A 21,700-nucleotide genomic window follows, 5' to 3' on the forward strand; every position below is an offset into this window, starting at 1 on the left:
ATGGAAGGATGATAGATCCCAATGCTTCTCTGTCCTAACTTTCTTTTCCTTTGCCCTCTATTTCTGTTCCTCTTTCTCTCTCGTTGTCTATTTTTGTCCCTTTTCCCCCTCTAACACTCCATCTCTTCTCCCACTCTCTAGTTGTGTCACTCTACATCACCTCCTCCCCCCTTCCTCCCTCTCTGCTCTCTTCTCCTCTGCTGGATGTTGACCTTATGGATCTGTTCTTGCACTGAGAGATAGGAAGCCTGTCCTCTCCTTTCCTCCCCTCCCCCTCTCCTCTCCTCTCCTCTCCTCTCCTCTCCTCTCCTCTCCTCTCTTCTCCTCTCCTCTCCAGCAAACAGACCACAGTTCAGAGAGAGAGAGACAGAGAGAGAGATAGAGAGAACGAGGGAGACAGAAAAAGAGAGAGAGAAAGGGCGAGCTTTCACCTTTCATTTCACCACGGCAACGAGGTTGTCAGCCTCATGGATGCATGCCCTTTACTGACCAACCCCCCCCCCCCCCCCCACCTCCCCTGTCTCCATAATAAACAGGTCCCTTTCAGTGGATTGCATCAGCCCATCAATAGAGGGACCAGACCCAGTGGTGTGTGTGTGTGATGTGGTGTCTTTACTGTAGCAGTGACGCACATGCTCTGTTGTTTTTATTGAGCATTCCAGGAACAACAGTGTGGCCGGGCATCATGCTGGGACCACACAATGTGGGGCTTGCTGGTTTATCTGTTTTTCTCTCCTTTTTGTTTGGACGGCTAGATTACAAACACAAACACACACACACCGATGCTGGTACGCATGCACACAAGCACACAGACACATGAATATAGCACACTCCAGCCGTGGGTCTCTTGATAGTAGCAGTGGTGTTGTTTATGTGTTATTCTCTCAGCCCAACATGTCACTGCAGAGATAAGAGGATCAATCTCTCACTCATTCAAATACACCTCTACATTTCACCCCTCTCTCTCTCTCTCTCTCTCTCTCTCTCTCTCTCTCTCTCTGGTGTCTCTTTCGCTCTCTTTCTCACTTTCTCTCTGGTATCTCTTTATCTCTCTCTTTCTGTTATCTCTCTCTCTATCTCTCTTTCTGTTATCTCTCTCTCTCTCTTTCTGTTATCTCTCTCTCTCACACACACACATAGACACTGTTTCTTCTCTCTCTCTCCCTCTCTCCATCTCTCTGTTATCACCCCCTCTTCTCTGCCCTCTCTTCCCCCTTCTCTTCTCATCCTTGCACTCACACCTTTCTTCATGCTAACCCTCTTTTTTCTCTCTCTCTCTCTCTCTCCTCTCTCTCTCTCTCTCTCTCTCGCTCTCTCCCTGTCTCTGTCTCTCTCTCTCGCTCTCTCTCTCCATTTCTCACACTCTTTCTCGCTCTCTCCTCTCTCCCTCTCGCTCTCTCTCTATCTCTCCTTCTCAATGGATTATCTGAGAGAGGAAGTCTGTCCGAGCGAAGCATCAATTTCAGTCATCTGTGACACTGCAGTCTCTGTGCAACATTTAATGGCTGCAAGCCGAGCAGAGCAGAGCTGAGATGAGCTGAGATGCCTTTGACAGGGACTATGCAGTTTATTACACCTTAGAGCATCACACACACACACACACACACACACACACACACACACACACACACACACACACACACACACACACACACACACACACACACACACACACACACACACACACACACACACACACACACACACACACACACACACACACACACACACACACACACACACAGACACACAGACAGGTTCTTTATGCATTGCTTTACATGCTGATTTCACAAGGTGTTGCTGTTCCTTTTAGGGCAACAGACTTACGTAACCCAGTACAGGCCTAAGAAACAGCGTGCTCTGACACATCATGAGTGTGGCACAGGGAGTTTTGTTATAGCACTACGCAACACAACCCCAGGGTAAGACAGGATACCACAGCCGTATCATGCTACTATAGGACCCTCTGTTTTGTACGTAGCCAAAGATAAACAACCCAACAACAATGTAATATCTCATGATCTCTATGTTCTATTTCTGAGATGGTTGTTGTGATTGTTGAAAAATATAAAATGATGCACATTTCTGGATTTTTGTTGTTGTTGATAGAAATAATAATTGATCCAGACAGAAATATAACCCAATCAAAAACAGCAGGCACAAAGCAACATCCTAATGAATGTAAATACAGAGTATTAGTTCACCTGTCCTCTACACCATACCCACGCCCCCTCCACTGCCTCTGCTGCCATTCACACACAGCCCTCATCCTCCATCCAGACCTCAGTGCCCTGTCCATCTTGCTCTCTACCAACAGTTAGCATTAGCTACCCAGCAGAAAGAAGAGAAAGCACAATACCTGTTTTATAGTTGTCAGCCTCCTTCCTTCTCCTCTTTCCCTCGTTCCCTTCTTCCCTCGTTCCCTTCTTCCCTCGTTCCCTTCTTCCCTCGTTCCCTTCTTCCACAGCGGAGCCGAGCGGAGCAGGAATGAATCCTTCCCGCAATGTGAAAATGGCACCAGTATTCCCTGTCAGCCGCGGCAGCCTCTCTCTCTGTTTCTCCCTCTCACTCACTCTCTCACTCTCTAGCTCGCCTCCCTCCTTCCCCCTGCTGCCATGTTGTGTGTGCAGGGCGGGGGGTGGCTGGAGGGGGTAGGGGGTGCGAGGGGAGAGGAGGGGGTGCAGCGATGGATAGAGGAGGAGGAGGAGGAGGAGGAGGAGGAGGAGGAGGAGGAGGAGGGAGAGCTCTGGGGGATAGGAAAGCAATTAGAAGGCAGCCCCTCTCCTTTCCAGATGGGTGGGGGGAGGTGGAGGGGTGGAGGGGGGAGTCTATAGGGGGGATGTATAGTGGAATTATCTCAGGGGGCCCGCCTCTGACTCTGCTGGGGAGTCTAGTAGTCCGTCCACCAGCCACAGAGCCACAGACTGTGTGTATGTGTATGTCTGTGTGTGTGTGTGTGTGTGTGTGTGTGTGTGTGTGTGTGTGTGTGTGTGTGTGTGTGTGTGTGTGTGTGTGTGTGTGTGTGTGTGTGTGTGTGTGTGTGTGTCAGAGGAGAAGGCAGAGATTGCTGATGCGCAGGGAAAGAGAGGGAAGGGAGGGGGTCAGGGAGAAGAGGAGGGGTCGATCAGTGGGACCACCTGCTCCCGTACTGAGGAGCACAGAGAGGCAGAGAGAAAGGGAGGATGCCATCTTCAAAGCCTCTCAGATTAGCTCTCTCTCTATCCCTCTCTCTATCCCTCTCTCTAATGTCTTCCCATTTCTCTCTCACTCTCTATCTCTCTATTTATATCTCTCTGTGAATGTGTGTGGCAAGGATACTGCATGCATGTGTAAATACAAATGTGTGTATGTGGGAGAGGTTGAGTGTTTGTTTATGTGTGTGTGTTTGTGTATGCAGATGTAGGATCTTAATTTGAGCTGGTTTGCCACAACAGGAAAATAATCCTGCAGCAACAGGAAATGGGAATTATTATGTGGATTTAAATTCTGAATTTCAAAGTGGAACTGACAAACATTAGAAGTATTTTTAAAACTCAAATACACTACAGGTGTGCATTTCCTACTGTGATCAAATTAAGATCATACATCTGTATGTGTTTATGAGTGTGTGTCATTGTGAGAAAGGGAGAGAGAGAAGGGCAAAGAGTGTATCAGAAAGGGAGATGGACAGAAAGGGAGATGTGTGTCTCTCTGTATGAGAGGGAGAGAGGAAGAGAGAGAAATAGAGGAAGCGAGAGAGAGACAGAAAGGGAGAGAAAGACTCTTTTGATGGAGAGGGACTGTGCCAGAGATTGTGTGTGTACGGAGAGATAGAGTGTGTGCGTGTGTGTCACTGATTGTGCCATGAATGAAAATAAGGAGGGAGGAGGTGAGTAGGAGGGAGGGGGACTGTCTCTCTCCTCCCATCCGGCCATCTTGCTATCCCTCCCTCCTTCCTTCCCTCCCTATGAATGCTGGATTAGGCTGGAGACTGACTGCTGGCTGCTGCTCAGGTGCCTGTGAATAATAAGGATTATTTAGATATGAAGACTTCCTTTCTACAAACTTCATCTCTTGTTCTCTCTGTTTCTCTCTTGTTCTCTCTCTGTTTCTCTCTGTTTCTCTCTCTGTTTCTCTCTCTGTTTCTCTCTGTTTCTCTCTGTTTCTCTCTCTGTTTCTCTCTCTGTTTCTCTCTCTGTTTCTCTCTCTGTTTCTCTCTCTGTTTCTCTCTGTTTCTCTCCCTGTTTCTCTCTCTGTTTCTCGCTCTGTTTCTCTCTGTTTCTCTCTCTGTTTCTCTCTCTGTTTCTCTCTCTGTTTCTCTCTGTTTCTCTCTCTGTTTCTCTCTCTGTTTCTCTCTCTGTTTCTCTCTCTGTTTCTCTCTCTGTTTCTCTCTCTGTTTCTCTCTGTTTCTCTCTCTGTTTCTCTCTCTGTTTCTCTCTCTGTTTCTCTCTGTTTCTCTCTCTGTTTCTCTCTCTGTTTCTCTCTCTGTTTCTCTCTGTTTCTCTCTTGTTCTCTCTCTGTTTCTCTCTCTGTTTCTCTCTCTGTTTCTCTCTCTGTTTCTCTCAGTTTTTCTCTGTTTTTCTCTCTGTTTCTCTCTGTTTCTCTCTGTTTCTCTCTCTGTTTCGCTCTGTTTCTCTCTCTGTTTCTCTCTCTCTCTGTTTTTCTCTCTGTTTCTCTCTGTTTCTCTCTGTTTCTCTCTCTGTTTCTCTCTCTCTCTGTTTTCTCTCTGTTTCTCTCTGTTTCTCTCACTGTTTCTCTCTCTTGTTCTCTTTCTGTTTCTCTCTCTGTTTCTCTCTCTGTTTCTCTGTTTCTTTCTCTGTTTCTCTCTCTCTCTTTCTCTCGCTCTCTCTCTCTCTGTGTTTCTCTCTCTGTCTCTCTGTCCATCTCTCCCTCTCTTCTTTTCTTTCTCTCTCTCTCTTTCACTCATCCTGTCTTTTTCCCCCTGCCATGCGAGAGCAACACAGCTCGTTGCGGCTGCACAGCACAGACGTGCTCGAGCATATCTCGGTCATTCTGCAGCGGTACTGTTGTTGTGCAACAGAGATATTTTCATTCAGTGCGGAAACGTCGTCTGTCTCCCCCTCCTCCGCTGAATATATCTTGAGCTGGGTAATTATAGCGGCAGCCCGCTACTCACGGGGAGACGCACACACACACACACACACACACACACACACACACACACACACACACACACACACACACACACACACACACACACACACACACACACACACACACACACACACACACACACACACACACACACACACACACACACACACACACACAAAGGGGTTCAAGGGCGATTGATTTTGAGTTTAATTTCTCTCTGGCACTCTTGACACGAAAGGACGCGCCTCTGTCTGACCTTGACGACAGACAGTGATTTGACAGACCGTCGCATGAGCCACAAAAACACTGGAGTAGCCTGTCACAAGAAATATTCATCATTTTTATCTACTTCACTTTAATAATTTGTTTATATCTTTTTTATATCTTATCTTTTTTTTTATATCCCCCTTTTTCTCCCCAATTTCAATATTGTCGGAGGAAAACCCATTCCATTCACCTGATGACAGAGGTCAGCCTGCAGCACCCGGTCTGCCACAAGGAGTCGCTAGAGCACGATTTGCCAAGTAAAGTCCCCCCGGCCAAACCCTCCCCTAACCCGGATGACGCTGAGCCAAATGTGCACTGCTCTATGGGACTCCCAATCACAGCCGTTTGTGATACAGCCCAGTAACCCGGGTCTGTAGTGACACCTCTAGCACTGCCTTAGACCGCTGCGCCGCTCGGAAGGCCCCAATATTTGGTCTATTTTCTATTAACAATTTCTAGTGGTTTTCTTAAATGTGTAATTGTTCTATACTACAAATAACCTTGGAGCTGCCATATTGGCCTTTTACATTTTTTGACGTTTGAGTCATTTAGCAGACGCTCCTATCCAGAGCCAGTTACAATAGTGACTAAGTACATTTTCATACTTTTGATTCATACTGGTCCCCCGTGGGAATCAAACCCACAACCCTGGTGTTGCAAGCACCATGTTCTACCAACTGAGCTACACGAGACAGGAAATGCAACAACAAAAAAATCACATTTTAGCAGAAAAATGTGTTGTACCTTCAATTCGATAGGCCTATGGATCATTACTGTGTCATGTTTAGACTACTAAATGTTACACCTGGAAGATATCTCTTTTTAAGAGGTGTACATTTTGTCCGAGAAGCAGGAGGCTATCTGACGATCCCAATTCATTATAATATTTTTCAAATAAAACATAATTTAGTTATCTTAGATGTCAAACATGTTATTAATCAAATGGACAGTAAGTTATCATGTTATTAATCATATGGACAGTAAGTTAACATGTTATTAATCATATGGACAGTAAGTTATCATGTTATTAATCATATGGACAGTAAGTTATCATGTTATTAATCAGTTGGATAGTAAGTTATCATGTATTAATCATATGGACAGTAAGTTATCATGTTATTAATCATTTGGACAGTAAGTTATCATGTTATTAATCATATGGACAGTAAGTTATCATGTTATTAATCATATGGACAGTAAGGTATCATGTTATTAATCAGTTGGATAGTAAGTTATCATGTTATTAATCAGTTGGACAGTAAGTTATCGTGTTATTAATCAAATGGACAGTAAGTTATCATGTTATTAATCATGTGGACAGTAAGTTATCATGTTATTAATCATGTGGACAGTAAGTTATCATGTTATTAATCATATGGACAGTAAGTTATCATGTTATTAATCATATGGACAGTAAGTTATCATGTTATTAATCATATGGACAGTAAGTTATCATGTTATTAATCATATGGACAGTAAGTTATCATGTTATTAATCAGTTGGACAGTAAGTTGTCATGTTATTAATCATATGGACAGTAAGTTATCATGTATTAATCATATGGACAGTAAGTTATCATGTTATTAATCATATGGACAGTAAGTTATCATGTTATTAATCATATGGACAGTAAGTTATCATGTTATTAATCATATGGACAGTAAGTTATCATGTTATTAATCATATGGACAGTAAGTTATCATGTTATTAATCATATGGACAGTAAGTTATCATGTTATTAATCATATGGAGAGTAAGTTATCATGTTATTAATCATATGGACAGTAGGTTATCATGTTATTAATCATATGGACAGTAAGTTATCATGTTATTAATCATATGGACAGTAAGGTATCATGTTATTAATCATATGGACAGTAAGTTATCATGTTATTAATCATATGGACAGTAAGTTATCATGTTATTAATCATATGGACAGTAAGTTATCATGTTATTAATCATATGGACAGTAAGTTATCATGTTATTAATCATATGGACAGTAAGTTATCATGTTATTAATCATATGGACAGTAAGTTATCATGTTATTAATCATATGGACAGTAAGTTATCATGTTATTAATCATATGGACAGTAAGTTATCATGTTATTAATCATATGGACAGTAAGTTATCATGTTATTAATCATATGGACAGTAAGTTATCATGTTATTAATCATATGGACAGTAAGTTATCATGTTATTAATCATATGGACAGTAAGTTATCATGTTATTAATCATATGGACAGTAAGGTATCATGTTATTAATCATATGGACAGTAAGGTATCATGTTATTAATCATATGGACAGTAAGTTATCATGTTATTAATCATATGGACAGTAAGTTATCATGTTATTAATCATATGGACAGTAAGTTATCATGTTATTAATCATATGGACAGTAAGTTATCATGTTATTAATCATATGGACAGTAAGTTATCATGTTATTAATCATATGGACAGTAAGTTATCATGTTATTAATCATATGGACAGTAAGTTATCATGTTATTAATCATATGGACAGTAAGTTATCATGTTATTAATCATATGGACAGTAAGTTATCATGTTATTAATCATATGGACAGTAAGTTATCATGTTATTAATCATATGGACAGTAAGGTATCATGTTATTAATCATATGGACAGTAAGTTATCATGTTATTAATCATATGGACAGTAAGGTATCATGTTATTAATCATATGGACAGTAAGTTATCATGTTATTAATCATATGGACAGTAAGTTATCATGTTATTAATCAGTTGGACAGTAAGTTATCATGTTATTAATCATATGGACAGTAAGTTATCATGTTATTAATCATTGGACAGTAAGTTATCATGTTATTAATCAGTTGGACAGTAAGTTATCATGTTATTAATCAGTTGGACATTAAGTTATCATGTTATTAATCAGTTGGACAGTAAGTTATCATGTTATTAATCAGTTGGACAGTAAGTTATCATGTTATTAATCATATGGACAGTAAGTTATCATGTTATTAATCATATGGACAGTAAGTTATCATGTTATTAATCAGTTGGACAGTAAGTTATCATGTTATTAATCAGTTGGACAGTAAGTTATCATGTTATTAATCAGTTGGACAGTAAGTTATCATGTTATTAATCAGTTGGACAGTAAGTTATCATGTTATTAATCAGTTGGACAGTAAGTTATCATGTTATTAATCATATGGACAGTAAGTTATCATGTTATTAATCATATGGACAGTAAGTTATCATGTTATTAATCATATGGACAGTAAGTTATCATGTTATTAATCATATGGACAGTAAGTTATCATGTTATTAATCATATGGACAGTAAGTTATCATGTTATTAATCATATGGACAGTAAGTTATCATGTTATTAATCATATGGACAGTAAGTTATCGTGTTATTAATCATATGGACAGTAAGTTATCGTGTTATTAATCATATGGACAGTAAGTTATCATGTTATTAATCATATGGACAGTAAGTTATCATGTTATTAATCATATGGACAGTAAGTTATCATGTTATTAATCATATGGACAGTAAGTTATCATGTTATTAATCATATGGACAGTAAGTTATCATGTTATTAATCATATGGACAGTAAGTTATCATGTTATTAATCATATGGACAGTAAGTTATCATGTTATTAATCATATGGACAGTAAGTTATCATGTTATTAATCATATGGACAGTAAGTTATCATGTTATTAATCATATGGACAGTAAGTTATCATGTTATTAATCATATGGACAGTAATTTATCATGTTATTAATCATATGGACAGTAAGTTATCATGTTATTAATCATATGGACAGTAGGTTATCATGTTATTAATCATATGGATAGTAAGTTATCATGTTATTAATCATATGGACAGTAAGGTATCATGTTATTAATCATATGGACAGTAAGTTATCATCTTATTAATCATATGGACAGTAAGTTATCATGTTATTAATCATATGGACAGTAAGGTATCATGTTATTAATCATATGGACAGTAAGTTATCATGTTATTAATCATATGGACAGTAAGTTATCATGTTATTAATCATATGGACAGTAAGTTATCATGTTATTAATTATATGGACAGTAAGTTATCATGTTATTAATCATATGGACAGTAAGTTATCATGTTATTAATCATATGGACAGTAAGTTATCATGTTATTAATCATATGGACAGTAAGTTATCATGTTATTAATCATATGGACAGTAAGTTATCCATACTTTGCATCACTGGGGTCAGATAGGCCGCTGTGAGTATATCCTTAGCCAATATTCCCACTATATCTCACAGAATTCCCTGAATATTTCCTGAATATTCCCACAAGATGTGCGTATGTGATATTCGAGATATGCAATATGAGCTGCCCAGGACCCATCCGTCATCACATTCAAATAGAGTGGGGATATTAAATCCCGCCTATCATTTTCTGTTGAAAGGAAAGCAGATTAAATGGGAAGAATGAATCGTCAATCAATGCATTTCCATGGACTGCGTCCCAAATAGCACTCTATTCCCTATATAGTGCACTACTTTTGGCCCGTGGGACCTAGTCTGCATTTCCATGGTGTTTTTGTTGCTGTCAGTCTGCTTATAAGCCCCTCTCACCACCCAGCCCACCAATACACTCCCCTCCACAGTACTAAATGTCAGGGGTGGGAACAAGGCTGTATATTATCATAACTCAGCGGATATTATTTATTTGTGTGTGTGTGTGTGTGTGTGTGTGTGTGTGTGTGTGTGTGTGTGTGTGTGTGTGTGTGTGTGTGTGTGTGTGTGTGTGTGTGTGTGTGTGTGTGTGTGTGTGAGAGAGTAAGTGTGTGAGAGAGATAGAGAGAGAGAGAGTACGTGTGTGAGAGAGATAGATAGAGAGAAAGTTTGTGTGTGAGAGAGATAGAGAGAGAGAGTAAGTGTGTGTGTGAGAGAGATAGAGAGAGAGAGTAAGTGTGTGTGTGAGAGAGATAGAGAGAGAGAGTAAGTGTGTGTGTGAGAGAGATAGAGAGAGAGAGTAAGTGTGTGTGTGAGAGAGATAGAGAGAGAGAGTAAGTGTGTGTGTGAGAGAGATAGAGAGAGAGAGTAAGTGTGTGTGTGAGAGAGTGAGAGAGTGTATGTGTGTGTGTGTGAGATAGAGTGTAAGTGTGTGTGCGTGAGAGAGAGAGCGAGAGTGTAAGTGTGTGTGCGTGAGAGAGAGAGCGAGAGTGTATGTGTGTGTGAGAGAGGTTAGGGTTAGGGTTAGGGTTAGGGTTAGGGTTAGGGTTAGGGTTAGGGTTAGGGTTAGGGTTAGGGTTAGGGTTAGGGTTAGGGTTAGGGTTAGGGTTAGGGTTAGGGTTAGGGTTAGGGTTAGGGTTAGGGTTAGGGTTAGGGTTAGGGTTAGGGTTAGGGTTAGGGTTAGGGTTAGGGTTAGGGTTAGGGTTAGGGTTAGGGTGTGTATGTTTGTATGTGTGTGTGTGAGAGAGTGAGAGAGAGTGTGTGTAAGTGTGTGTATGTGTGTGTAAGAGAGAGAGAGTGAATTGTGTGTGTGTTCATACGTGCATGCCTGTGTGTGTGTGTAGTAACAGAGAAATATAGATGGCGTGTTTTCAAAGGCATCTACTAAAGTGGTAGGTCCATCCTGATGTCAGCACTGTAGCCAAAGTCATGTTTCACTCACTCATCTAACCCTAGCTCCTAACCCTAAATCTAACCCTAGCTCCTAACCCTAAATCTAACCCTAGCTCCTAACCCTAAATCTAACCCTAGCTCCTAACCCTAAATCTAATCCTAGCTCCTAACCCTAAATCTAACCCTAGCTCCTAACCCTAAATCTAATCCTAGCTCCTAACCCTAAATCTAACCCTAGCTCCTAACCCTAAATCTAACCCTAGCTCCTAACCCTAAATCCTAACCCTAAATCTAACCCTAGCTCCTAACCCTAAATCTAATCCTAGCTCCTAACCCTAAATCTAACCCTAGCTCCTAACCCTAAATCTAACCCTAGCTCCTAACCCTAAATCTAACCCTAGCTCCTAACCCTAAATCTAACCCTAGCTCCTAACCCTAAATCTAACCCTAGCTCCTAACCCTAAATCTAACCCTAGCTCCTAACCCTAAATCTAACCCTAGCTCCTAACCCTAAATCTAATCCTAGCTCCTAACCCTGAATCTAACCCTAGCTCCTAACCCTAAATCTAATCCTAGCTCCTAACCCTAAATCTAACCCTAGCTCCTAACCCTAAATCTAACCCTAGCTCCTAACCCTAAATCTAACCCTAGCTCCTAACCCTGAATCTAACCCTAGCTCCTAACCCTAAATCTAACCCTAGCTCCTAACCCTAAATCTAACCCTAGCTCCTAACCCTAAATCTAACCCTAGCTCCTAACCCTAAATCTAACCCTAGCTCCTAACCCTGAATCTAATCCTAGCTCCTAACCCTGAATCTAACCCTAGCTCCTAACCCTAAATCTAACCCTAGCTCCTAACCCAAAATCTAACCCTAGCTCCTAACCCTAAATCTAACCCTAGCTCCAAACCCTAACATTTAATGTAATTCTAACCCTAACACTAAACCGCCAAGAAATAGCATTTGACCTCGTGTGGACTAACAAAATGTCCCCAGTTGGTCAATTTTTTGTTCGTTTACTATTCTTGTGGGGATTCTGATCCACACGCGAACACGCATGCGTGAACACACACACACACACACACACACACACACACACACACACACACACACACACACACACACACACACACACACACACACACACACACACACACACACACACACACACACACACACACACACACATTTAAATACAATATATATATGTAACAGTAGTAACTTTACGTCGTCCCCTCGCCCCGACACGGGCGCGAACCAGGGACCCTCTGCACACATCAACAGTTGACACCCACGAAGCGTCGTTACCCATCGCTCCACAAAAGTCGCGGCCCTTGCAAAGCAAGGGGCAACACTACTTAAGTCTCAGAGCAAGTGACGTAACTGATTGAAATGCTACTAGCGCGCACCCGCTAACTAGCTAGCCATTTCACATCCGTTACACTCACCCCCCTTTCAACCTCCTCCTTTTCCGCAGCAACCAGTGATCCGGGTCAACAGCATCAATGTAACAGTATAACTTTACGTCGTCCCCTCGCCCCGACACGGGCGCGAACCAGGGAACCTCTGCACACATCAACAGTTGACACCCACGAAGCGTCGTTACCCATCGCTCCACAAAAGCCGCGGCCCTTACAAAGCAAGGGGCAACACTACTTAAGTCTCAGAGCAAGTGACGTAACTGATTGAAATGCTACTAGCGCGCACCCGCTAACTAGCTAGCCATTTCACATCCGTTACATATACATTTCACCCTTTATTTAACCAGGTAGGCCAGTTGAGAACAAGTTCTCATTTACAACTGCGACCTGGCCAAGATAAAGCAAAGCAGTGTGACACAAACAACACAGAGTTAGTTACACATGGTAACATACAGACACATACACACATAAACGCACACACACGCACACAGACACACACACACATACACGCATACACATACAGACACATACATACACATGCACACAGACACAGAGACACAGAGACACAGAGACACACAGGCACAGAGACACAGAGACACAGAGACACACAGACACACAGACACACAGACACAGAGACACAGAGACACACAGACACACAGACAGAGACACACACAGACACAGAGACACACAGACACAGAGACACACAGACACACAGACACAGAGACACACAGACACAGAGACACACAGACACACAGACACACAGACACAGAGACACACAGAGACACACAGACACACAGACAGAGATACACACAGACACAGAGACACAGAGACACACAGACACACAGACACACAGACACAGAGACACACACACACACACACACACACATAAATTAAACAGATGTTTCACTAATCAAGTGTAATTGTATTATTTACATTTCGTTGCTGATTGATCAGACTAGCCCAATGAAGGGGAGGTTAAATAACGGGACAACTCAGAGAAGGGAGAGGGGGAGCAGGCAGGGGTCAGCGTCTCTGCTGAGAGCAACACCACCATGTACACACTCTATGATCACTGGATAGAGAGAGGCGTGAGTGGCTGGATATGGAGGGCAAGAAGGGGGTTTCTCTGTTACCATAGAGACGACAGGACATTGGGCTAGGTCCTAGGATACTGTTACTAGGCAGGAGAGAGCCACACGCGAGACATCTGTAGACAGAGCTGAATGGGTTGAACGGTAGGCCACGTCAGAGAGAAGAAATAAAAAGCATGTAAATATGTTTTTGAAAATTATGTTTATCTTTAATGTGGGTCCATTGTCCATGGTATATTCTTATCTATAGTAAAACATGGACAAAATTACCATATTTCAACAATTGTGACAAAAAATGGTAGTCTGATTTGCTTTTGTGTGTTTAGCCATTTGGATTCAAAGGTCTTGGCAGTCTTGCCTAGCTGATGACTGACAAGCCAATAGTAAACAGAGTTGAGTCTATAAGTTGAGTCTGAGTCTATAACAGAGTCTGAGTCTATAACAGAGTCTAATCTATAACAGAGTCTAGTCTATAACAGAGTCTATAACAGAGTCTAGTCTATAACAGAGTCTAGTCTATAACAGAGTCTAGTCTATAACAGGGTCTAGCCTATAACAGAGTCTAGTCTATAACAGAGTCTAGTCTATAACAGAGTCTAGTCTATAACAGAGTCTGGTCTATAACAGAGTCTAGTCTATAACAGAGTCTAGCCTATAACAGAGTCTATAACAGAGTCTAGTCTATAACAGAGTCTAGTCTATAACAGAGTCTAGTCTATAACAGGGTCTAGCCTATAACAGAGTCTAGTCTATAACAGAGTCTAGTCTATAACAGAGTCTAGTCTATAACAGAGTCTAGTCTATAACAGAGTCTAGCCTATAACAGAGTCTAGCCTATAACAGAGTCTAGTCTATAACAGAGTCTAGTCTATAACAGAGTCTAGTCTATAACATAGTCTAGTCTATAACAGAGTCTAGTCTATAACAGAGTCGAGTCTATAACAGAGTCTGAGTCTATAACAGAGTCTAGTCTATAACAGAGTCGAGTCTATAACAGAGTCTGAGTCTATAACAGAGTCTAGTCTATAACGGAGTCTAGTCTATAACAGAGTCTAGCCTATAACAGAGTCTAGCCTATAACAGAGTATAGTCTATAAGTTGAGACTAGTCTATAGCAGAGTCTAGTCTATAAGTTGAGTCTGTCTATAACAGAGTCTAGTCTATAACAGAGTCTAGTCTATAACAGAGTCTAGTCTATAACAGAGTATAGTCTATAAGTTGAGACTAGTCTATAGCAGAGTCTATAACAGAGTCTATAAGTTGAGTCTAGTCTATAACAGAGTCTAGTCTATAACAGAGTCTAGTCTATAGGTTGAGTCTGTCTATAACAGAGTCTGAGTCTATAACAGAGTCTAATCCATAACAGAGTCTGGTCTATAACAGAGTCTATAACAGAGTCTGAGTATATAACAGAGTCTAGTCTATAACAGAGTCTGGTCTATAACAGAGTCTAGTCTATAACAGAGTCTAGTCTATAACAGAGACTGAGTCTATAACAGAGTCTAGTCTATAACAGAGTCGAGTCTATAAGTTGAGTCTGAGTCTATAACAGAGTCTGAGTCTATAACAGAGTCTAGTCTATAACAGAGTCTAGTCTATAACAGAGTCTAGTCTATAACAGAGTCTAGCCTATAACAGAGTCTAGTCTATAACAGAGTCTAGTCTATAACAGAGTCTGGTCTATAACAGAGTATAGTCTATAACAGAGTCTGGTCTATAACAGAGTCTAGTCTATAACAGAGTCTAGTCTATAACAGAGTCTGGTCTATAACAGAGTCTGGTCTATAACAGAGTCTGGTCTATAACAGAGTCTAGTCTATAACAGAGTCTAGTCTATAACAGAGTCTGGTCTATAACAGAGTCGAGTCTATAACAGAGTTTGGTCTATAACAGAGTCTAGTCTATAACAGAGTCTGGTCTATAACAGAGTATAGTCTATAACAGAGTCTGGTCTATAACAGAGTAAAGTCTATAACAGAGTCTAGTCTATGACAGTGGTCCACAGAAGACAGGCCTGATGCACTACCTAGGGGTCATGTTTAACAGCATGATAAGATAATTGGCCCACAACATTGGTCCCTTCGATGTTTTCATAGTCTCGGTTGTTGGAGTGCTTTATTCCTTCTCCTCAACACTGATTTAGCTGCTGATTACGGTGTCCATAGTAGAACAGTCTGTGTCAACAGGACTTGTGTCAGTCGTATCAGCAGTTTCTCTCAGGAAAAGTTGTCCTGAGACCTCGACTGTCCTAATGTGGACACCATATCTTTAGCATTTACATTTGAGTGATGGACAACACTTGGAAAAACTCAGGCCTCTTACAAATATGGCTCATGCGATCACTCTGAACTCGGAATAGGCCTACTCTTGTCTCAAATGCCTTCTCCAACACTAAAGCCATTATCATTGAATACTGTCTTATGAAACTTTGAAGGAATCTATCAGCACATGTCCACACAACAAAATTGCCATCTAGTTGTAGCCTGTAGATGAAGTCAGAGTATCTTCTTACAGGAGCCTTTATACTGGTGCTCTGGCCCTGCCTTTCCATCCCTGTAACACTGGCTCCATCTCCTGGCCAGCTCACATGTCTCCACTCATCATTATATTCTGAAGTGTGATCAGCCTACTGCTGACAAGTCTCATCAAGATGTGTTTCCCAAATGGTCGGTTACTCACAAGAGTGGCTTCGGTTCATTGAGTAGGCTTGACCACACACACACACACAAATTAACACACACACAAACACGCACGCACACACACGCACACACACATCATCACATACCAACATGGAATAAAGCCTACATACGTTTGCATGTATTGTGGTAAATGTTAAACTGAGTCATGACTCCAGGTACTTACGTGTTGCCACACGCAGTCTCCTCACGCTCACTGGCAGTCTCCTCGTCCTCCCTAGCAGTCTCCTCATCCTCCCAAGCAGTCTCCTCACGCTTCCTAGCAGTCTCCTCGTCCCAATTGCAGTCTCCTCTTCCTCCCTAGCAGTCTCCTCATCCTCCCTAGCAGTCTCCTCATCCCCATAGCAGTCTCCTCGTCCTCCCTAGCAGTCTCATCATCCTCCTTAGCAGTCTCCTCATCCTCCCTAGCAGTCTCCCCATCCTCCCTCACACTCACTAGCAAACTCCTCACGCTCCCTATCAGTGTCCTCATCCTCCGTAGCAGTCGCCTTAAACTTACTAGCAGTCTCCTCACACTCCCTAAGAGTCTCCTCATCCTCAAAAGCAGCCTCCTCATCCTCCCTAGCAGTCTCCTCATCCTCCCTAGCAGTCTCCTCACGCTCACTAGCAGACTCCTCACGCTCCCTAACAGTCTCCTCATCCTCCCTAGCAGTCTCCTCACGCTCACTAGAAGTCTTCTCAAGCTCCCTAACAGTCTCCTTATCTTCCCTAAAAGTCTCCTCCAGCTCACTAGCAGTCTCCTCACGCTCACTAGCAGTCTCCTCACGCTGCCTAACAGTCTCCTCATCCTCCCTAGCAGTCTCCTCAAGCTAACTAGCAGACTCCTCACGCTCCCTAACAGTCTCCTCATCCTCCCTAGCAGTCTCCTCATCCTCCCTAGCAGGCTCCTCACGCTACCTAACAGTCTCCTCATCCTCCTTAGCAGTCTCCTCACGCTCACTAGCAGTCTCCTCACGCTCCCGAACAGTCTCCTCATCCTCCCTAGCTGTCTCCTCACGCCCACTAGAAGTCTCCTCATCCTCCCTAGCAGTCTCCTCACGCTCCCTAGCAGTCTCCTTATCCTACCTAGAACTCTCCTCATCATCCATAGCAGTCTTCTCATCCTCCCTAGCAGGCTCCTCACCCTCCCTAGCAGTCTCCTCACTCTCCCAGCAGTCTCTTCATCCTCCCTAGCAGTCCTCTCACTCTCCCTAGCAGTCTCCTCATGCTCCTTAGCAGTCTCCTTATGCTCCTTAGCGGTCTCCTCATCCTCCCTAGCAGTCTCCTCATCCTCCCTCACACTCACTAGCAAACACTTCACCCTCCCTATCAGTGTCCTCATCCTCTCTAGCAGTCGCCTTACGCTCACTAGCAGTCTCCTCACACTCTGTAGCAGCCTCCTCATCCTCCCTAGCAGCCTCCTCATCCTCCCTAGCAGTCTCCTCATCCTCCCTAGCAGTCTCCTCATCCTCCCTAGCAATCTTCTCATCCTCCCTAGCAGTCTCCCCACCTTCCCTAGCAGTCTCCTCATCCTCCCTAGCAGTCTCCTCACGCTCCCTAGCAGTCTCCTCATACTCCCTAGCAGTCTCCTCATCCACCCTAGCAGTCTCCTCATCCCCATAGCAGTCTCCTCATCCTCCCTAGCAGTCTCCTCACGCTCCCCTGCAGTCTCCTCATCCCCATAGCAGTCTCCTCATCCTCCCTAGCAGTCTCCTCAAGCTAACTAGCAGTCTCCTCACGCTCCCTAACAGTCTCCTCATCCTCCCTAGCAGTCTCCCCACGCTCACTAGCAGTCTCCTCACCCTCCCTAACAGTCTCCTCATCCTACCTAGCAGTCTCCTCACGCTCACTAGCAGTCTCCTCACGCTCCCGAACAGTCTCCTCATCCTCCCTAGCTGTCTCCTCACGCCCAATAGAAGTCTCCTCATCCTCCCTAGCAGTCTCCTCACGCTCCCTAACAGTCTCCTCACGCTCCGTAGCAGCCTCCTCACGCTCACTGGCAGTCTACTCATCCTCCCTAGCAGTCGCCTTACACTCACTAGCAGTCTCCTCACACTCCCTAAGAGTCTCCTCATCCTCCCTAGCAGTCTCTTCATCCTCCCTAGCAGTCTCTTCATCCTACCTAGAAGTCTCCTCATCCTCCCTAGAAGTCTCCTCACGCTCCCTAGCAGAGTCCTCATCCCCATAGCAGTCTCCTCATCCTCCCTAGCAGTCTCCTCATCCTCCCTAGCAGTCTCCTCACGCTCCCTAACAGTCTTCTCATCCTCCCTAGCAGGCTCCTCACGCTCACTAGCAGTCTCCTTACGCTCCCTAACAGTCTCCTCATCCTCTCTAGCTGTCTCCTCAAGCCCACTAGAAGTCTTCTTATCCTCCCTAGCAGTCTCCTCATCCTCCTTAGCAGTCTCCTCACGCTCACTAGCAGTCTCCTCACGCTCCTAAAATAGTCTCCTCATCCTCCCTAGCAGTCTCACCACGCTCCTTAACAGTCTCCTCATCTTCCCTAGCAGTCTCTTCATCCTCCCTAGCAGTCTCTTCCTCCTCCCTAGAAGTCTCCTCATCCTCCCTTGCAGTCTCCTCATGCTCCCTATCAGTCTCCTCACACTCCCTAGCAGTCTCCTCATCCCCATAGCAGTCTCCTCATCCTCCCTAGCAGTCTCTTCATCCTCCCTACCAGTCTCTACACGTTCTCTAGCAGTCTCCTCATCCTCCCTAGCAGTCTCTTCACGCTCCCTAGCAGCCTCCTCATCCTCCCTAGAAGTCTCCTCACGCTCACCAGCAGTCTCCTCATCCTCCCTAGCAGTCTCTTCACGCTCCCTAGCAGCCTCCTCATCCTCCCTAGAAGTCTCCTCACGCTCACCAGCAGTCTCCTCACGCTCCCTAACAGTCCCCTCATCCTCCCTAGCAGTCTCCTCACGCTCACTAGCAGTCTCCTCACGCTCCCTAACAGTCTCCTCATCCTCCCTAGAGGTCTCCTCACAATCACTAGCAAACTCCTCACACTCTCTATCAAGCTCCTCATCCTCACTAGCAGTCTCCTCATCCTCCCTAGCAGTCTCCTCAATCCTCCCTAGCAGTATCCTCATCCTCCCTAGCAGTCTCCCCATCCTCCCTAGCAGTCTCCTCATTATCCCTAGCAGTCTCCTCATCCTCCCTATTAGTCTCCTCACGCTCCCTAGCAGTCTCCTCATCCCCATAGCAGTCTCTTCATCCTCCCTAGCAGTCTCCTCATCCTCCCTAGCAGTCTCCTCATGCTCCCTAACAGTCTCCTCATCCTCGCTAGCAGTCTCCTCACGCTCACTAGCAGTCTCCTCACGCTCCCTAACAGTCTCCTCATCCTCCCTAGCAGTCTTCTCACGCCCACTAGAAGTTTCTTCATTCTCCCTAGCAGTCTCCTCACGCTCCTTAATAGTCTCCTCATCCTCCCTAGCAGTCTCCTCACGCTCACTAGCAGACTCCTCACGCTCCCTAAGAGTCTCCTCATCCTCCCTAGCAGTCTCCTCGCGCTCACTAGAAGTCTTCTCACGCTCCCTAACAGTCTCCTTATCTTCCCTAAAAGTCTCCTCAAGCTCACTAGCAGTCTCCTCACGCTCACTAGCAGTCTCCTCACGCTCCCTAACAGTCTCCTCATCCTTCCTAGCAGTCTCCTCAAGCTTACTAGCAGTCTCCTCACGCTCCCTAACAGTCTCCTCATCCTCCCTAGCAGTCTCCCTACGCTCACTAGCAGTCTCCTCACGCTCCCTAACAGTCTCCTCATCCTACCTATCAGTCTCCTCACGCTCACTAGCAGTCTCCTCACGCTCCCGAACAGTCTCCTCATCCTCCCTAGCTGTCTCCTCACGCCCACTAGAAGTCTCCTCATCCTCCCTAGCAGTCTCCTCACGCTCCCTAGCAGTCTCCTTATCCTACCTAGCACTCTCCTCATCATCCATAGCAGTCTTCTCATCCTCCCTAGCAGGCTCCTCATGCTCCTTAGCAGTCTCCTTATGCTCCTTAGCAGTCTCCTCATCCTCCCTAGCAGTCTCCTCATCCTCCCACACACTCACTTGCAAACTCTTCACCATCCCTATCAGTGTCCTCATCCTCTCTAGCAGTCGCCTTACGCTCACTAGCAGCCTCCTCACACTCCGTAGCAGCCTCCTCATCCTCCCTAGCAGCCTCCTCATCCTCCCTAGCAGTCTCCTCATTCTCTCTAGCAGTCTCCTCATCCTCCCTAGCAGTCTCCCCACATTCCCTAGCAGTCTCCTCATCCTCCCTAGCAGTCTCCTCACGCTCCCTAGCAGTCTCCTCATACTACCTAGCAGTCTCCTAATCCTCCCTAGCAGTCTCCTCATCCCCATAGCAGTCTCCTCATCCTCCCTAGCAGTCTCCTCACGCTCCCTTGCAGTCTCCTCATCCCCATAGCAGTCTCTTCATCCTCCCAAGCAGTCTCCTCATCCTCCCTAGCAGTCTCTACATCCCCATAGCAGTCTCCTCGTCCTCCCTAGCAGTCTCCTCATCCTCCCTAGCAGTCTCCTCATCCCCGTAGCAGTCTCCTCATCCTACCTAGCACTCTCCTCATCATCCATAGCAGTCTTCTCATCCTCCCTAGCAGGCTCCTCACCCTCCCTAGCAGTCTCCTCACCCTCCCAGCAGCCTCTTCATCCTCCCTAGCAGTCCTCTCACTCTCCCTAGCAGTCTCCTCATGCTCCTTAGCAGTCTCCTCATCCTCCCTAGCAGTCTCCTCATCCTCCCTCACACTCACTAGAAAACTCTTCATGCTCCCTATCAGTGTCCTCATCCTCCCTAGCAGTCGCCTTACTCTCACTAGCAGTCTCCTCACACTCCCTAAGAGTCTCCTCATCCTCCCTAGCAGCCTCCTCATCCTCCCTAGCAGTCTCCTCATCCTCCCTAGCAGTCTCCTCACGTTCCCTAGCAGTCTCCTCGACCAAATTGCAGTCTCCTCATCCTCCCTAGCAGTCGCCTTACACTTACTAGCAGTCTCCTCACACTCCCTAAGAGTCTCCTCATCCTCAAAAGCAGCCTCCTCATTCTCACTAGCAGTCTCCTCATCCTCCTCACGCTCCTTAATAGTCTCCTCATCCTCCCTAGCAGTCTCCTCACGCTCACTAGCAGACAACTCACGCTCCCAAGCAGTCTCCCTATCCTCCCTAGCAGTCTCCTCATCCTCCCTAGCAGTCTCCTCATCCTCCCTATTAGTCTCCTCACGCTCCCTAGCAGTCTCCTCATCCCCATAGCAGTCTCTCCATCCTCCGTAGCAGTCTCCTCATCCTCCCTAGCAGTCTCCTCATCCTCCCTATTAGTCTCCTCACGCTCCCTAACAGTCTCCTCATCCTCGCTAGCAGTCTCCTCACTCTCACTAGCAGTCTCGTCACGCTCCTTAACAGTCTCCTTATCCTCCCTAGCAGTCTCCTCACGCCAACTAGAAGTCTCTTCATTCTCCATAGCAGTCTCCTCACGCTCCTTAATAGTCTCCTCACCCACCCTAGCAGTCTCCTCACCCTCCCAGCAGCCTCTTCATCCTCCCTAGC

The 21,700-nt window shown here is 44.6% G+C and overlaps 1 protein-coding gene across 1 annotated transcript in view; it reads right to left on the reverse strand.

The window, feature by feature from the left end:
• LOC129833683 (retinoic acid-induced protein 1) overlaps window positions 1-2,673 on the reverse strand; it is a 361,121-nt gene extending 358,448 nt beyond the window's left edge. The window contains exon 1 of the mRNA XM_055898433.1: window positions 2,360-2,673. The gene's annotated coding sequence lies outside the window, so the exon portion shown is untranslated. The remainder of the gene's footprint in view (window positions 1-2,359) is intronic.
• Window positions 2,674-21,700: the final 19,027 nt, after the last annotated feature.

The sequence above is a fragment of the Salvelinus fontinalis genome, chromosome 34, assembly GCF_029448725.1.
Source record: "Salvelinus fontinalis isolate EN_2023a chromosome 34, ASM2944872v1, whole genome shotgun sequence".
Taxonomy (NCBI): Eukaryota; Metazoa; Chordata; class Actinopteri; order Salmoniformes; family Salmonidae; genus Salvelinus; species Salvelinus fontinalis.